The sequence below is a fragment of the Zophobas morio genome, unplaced genomic scaffold (genome assembly GCF_036711695.1).
Source record: "Zophobas morio isolate AGI-343-1 ecotype UQ-CSIRO unplaced genomic scaffold, CSIRO_AGI_Zmor_V1 ptg000017l, whole genome shotgun sequence".
In the NCBI taxonomy this organism is placed as follows: Eukaryota; Metazoa; Arthropoda; class Insecta; order Coleoptera; family Tenebrionidae; genus Zophobas; species Zophobas morio.
Genome location: NW_026972122.1, coordinates 12,791,134 through 12,795,167, shown reverse-complemented (window position 1 = coordinate 12,795,167; position 4,034 = coordinate 12,791,134). Strand labels below are relative to the sequence as shown.

Sequence of the window (4,034 nt, the reverse complement as noted above, 5' to 3'; positions counted from 1 at the left end):
GACTGTTTAATTATAGTATTGTTAGTTTGGTGGAACCACATATGCGACCAAAACTAAGATCGACAGATCTAGCTGTAAATACACAGGTACCTAAGTATGTCTGTCACAAAACTGCCTTCATTTAAGTATATTAAGTACTCTATAAAAAGTAAACATTTAAGAAGAATGCAGGCCTCTTTGAATTCCTAGTTGACCGCCGCAGAGGAGGAAAAGACCATGGAGGTGACGACACAACATTATCAGATGAATTATGAATTCCTCTAGTGATATTGGTGCTGACTTCTCTGGAACTTTTATTCATTAATTTTGAATCAATGTTGACACTATTTCTTCGTATGATTTTAACGAATATACGATCTTTTTACCGCTGCCACCATGTTTTATCAGTAAAAGATCTTGTTAACAGAAAAGATGTATTTATTGACAACTCTCACAATTCGTCTTGTTATTCTATTCACTTATTTTTCCTCCCAGCCTGCTAACACGATTTCCTATTTCTTAAGTTGCAAGATTCTATTAAGTACGGATAATAATTTACCAGTGTGATGGATACAGACGAGGGAGAGTCAAGCAGTGGAGGACCACTGTCCAGTTTCAACAGCTTGTTTTCTTTCACAAGTCCTGGAGTTAAGAAGCTGTTGGGATGGAAACAAGGAGACGAAGAAGAAAAATGGGCTGAGAAAGCTGTTGATAGTTTGGTAAAAAAATTGAAAAAGAGGAAAGGAGCAATGGAGGAATTGGAAAGGGCCTTGTCGTGTCCAGGCACACAAAGTAATTGCGTGACCATTCCGAGAAGTTTAGATGGCCGTTTGCAAGTGTCCCATCGGAAAGATCTTCAGCACGTTATTTATTGCCGAGTATGGCGATATTAGAGCATTGCAAATTTCCCTTCTCAGCCAAACAGAAAGAAGTTTGCATCAATCCCTATCATTATAAGAGAGTGGAGAGCCAAGTTTTACCTCCTGTCCTCGTACCCAGACACAGCGACTACGTCCCAGGGCATTCGTTGTTACGTTTTCAACAATTAGTAGAGCCCAACATGCCCCACAATGTAAGCTACTCGGCTAACGGGTTCAACTTCAATCACCTAAGTCCAAATTCACCACTGTCAAATGTGTCTAGTCCCGGTAGTGTTTCCTCGAACCCGCAATCTCCCTACTCAAATCTTGCTGAAACGCCGCCTCCGGCATACAGCCCCACCGACGAAACCACCAACAAGAATACCAGCCCCCAGCCGTCTCTCAATTCTGACGTACAACCAGTAGCCTACCAAGAGCAACCCTACTGGGCTTCTATTGCCTACTACGAACTGAATTGCCGCGTAGGCGAAGTCTTTCATTGTCACTCCACATCCGTAATCGTCGACGGATTTACCAACACAAGCAACAATAGCGACAGATTTTGCTTAGGCCAGCTGAGTAACGTGAATAGGAACTCCACAATTGAGAACACGAGACGACACATCGGGAAAGGAGTTCATCTGTACTACGTAACCGGCGAGGTTTACGCCGAATGTCTCTCGGATTCTGCACTTTTTGTACAGTCCCGAAACTGCAACCATCACCACGGTTTCCATCCTTCTACAGTCTGTAAAATTCCGGCTGGGTGCTCATTACGAATTTTTAATAACGCGGAGTTCGCCCAACTGCTAACAGAATGCGTAAATCACGGTTTTGAAGCCGTCTACGAATTAACAAAAATGTGTACTATTCGTATGAGTTTCATCAAAGGTTGGGGAGCAGAGTACCATCGACAGGACGTAACAAGTACTCCTTGTTGGATCGAGGTACATCTGCACGGACCATTGCAGTGGTTGGATAAAGTGTTAATCCAAATGGGAGCTCCACACAACGCTATTAGTTCAGTGTCTTAACTATGCACTTGAATAGAAAATAATGTATTCTCGCGGATTGCAAGTGAAAGAATCTCTGCATGCATCTGTTGGCATTGTGAGCACGCAGGATGCAAGAGACGGCGTGAATATGCAAAAAGTGCAACCAGTTATGCTAATTGATCAGATTATAAAACAAATTGTACGCTAATGCCTTTAAGTCTTTGGTTGTAAGTCCGTAAAGTCGAGTCTCCATGTCCAATATATAGCTACAAAGCTCGTTCTCTTCTTCTTCTGTGAAAACAGGTTGCTTAGGGCCTAAGGAAACCTTCACCTTAATATTTGTAGAGGAAGATGGGGGCGAGTTCTCGCGAGCTCCTTTTACTTTTCTTTCTAGAGTAGTCTGAGGAACTGAAAATGTCTTTCCTGCTAGCATATACCCCATTTTGCCTTCTACAACGGCTTCAACAGCTTTTTTCATGCTCTCTTCCGACCACTCGCCTCTATTTGTCTTTCTCTTATATTTTTTCACCATGCTAAAACAAAGAAATCCGCCTATTCATTACACAGCCAAGTCGTATGCATATATACAGTTTGGGACACTGAATTTCAAACGACAACTTTCTGACATTTAAAAAAAACATTGTAGTCTTATACCTTATTGTCATTATGATTGAGAGGTCGTTTGAAATTCCATGTCCCAAACTGTATACTCACAAACATACATATATAGAGAGAGAGAGATACATTGACATTAATCAACACAGAATCTCGTACCGTAATCAAAAACTTAGAGCGGGGAAGATGGGGTACACATACCCCATCTTGCCCTCCTAGTTCTCGATGTATTAAAAAAAATAATCAAAATAAACAATACACAAGACAGAAATAAACCAGTTTTTACCTGTTAGCGTAATCGTCGGCGCATGAGGATAAACTTTTATCTAATATACACTAATATTATTTGTATAGTAAACACGTACTAAACGAATCGAGAAAATAAGAAGAAAACTTGCTGAAATCACTTTTGTTTTGATAACCTAAAAAATACGTGTCGCACGAATCACATACGAGAGTGCACTGAGGCCAGCGTTGTTCCAACAGTAACTTTCTTGAGTACGAGTTGGCAATGCGTTGGGTACTAGATTTGACACTTAGGGACTAGAATATTAAAAAAAGCGCGAAATTCAAAACAAAAGTTTATTACACAATAAAAAATTAAACAATTTTCTAACGACAAAAACATAACAAATACTAAAATAAATCATCTTCCAACACTTCGTTATTTAAACTATTTAAATTTAACATATTACTTGTAGGTTGCCAAGTAAAACAATTGTCACCTTTAGATTTCAGCAATGCCTTTGCTTGCAAAAGACTATCACATGTTTTAATCAGCAGTCGGTTTCTGGTTTTATTTTTAATTAGATTTAATTGCGAAAAAACTCTTTCAGCCGCTGCTGATGAATGAGGTAAACACATAACGCACATAACAACTTTCAATAAATTTGGAAACAAATATTCATTTAAACAATTTTTCATTTTTCCTACCTTGCACCAAAAATCACACATTTCCCAATCCTTAATTTTTATAATCTCTTCAGTTTCACTAATTAATCTATACTCAAAATCCAATATTTCTAAATCAATTTCAAGTTGAGGAAAAATAGTTAACGTTTCAGAAATACTGTTATATTCTCCGCTACATACTACATGAGGATCGAATTTTCTGGCAAATTTTAAAATTGGATCTGCAAAATCAAATCTCTGTAGAATTTGTTTTGATAATTCAATATAAAATTCTAGTACTCTGCATTTAAAATTATGTAACTCGGCTTTATCTATTTCATTAGAAGTATTTCTTATGAAGACAGCAGTTTTTGCTCCACAATATATTTCATCGGGCGCTAAGTAATGAGATGGATTGTGGACATTTATTTTGTGAAGTTCGACTTTTTTTAAATAGTCAGCTTTCAAAAATGATTTGCAAATAACTTTAAATAAACTCGTTATTCTTTCCAGTAAAACATGAACTTTCGGGGTCTCGCTCTAAAATTCTAAATTAAGTTTACTGATTACTTCTAAAACGTAACTTAAAAACAAAAAGTATAACTTATATACAGGGTTTTTTAAAGCAGACAAAATCGTTTGTGCATTGTGTACGCGGTCTTCTAATGCCGCCCTGGTAAAAAATAATGTTAAT

At 37.8% G+C, this 4,034-nt stretch overlaps 1 pseudogene; it reads left to right on the top strand.

The window, feature by feature from the left end:
- Positions 1 to 490: 490 nt before the first annotated feature.
- LOC135130105 (protein mothers against dpp-like) lies at positions 491 to 2,004 on the top strand (annotated as a pseudogene).
- The last annotated feature ends 2,030 nt before the right edge of the window (positions 2,005 to 4,034 follow it).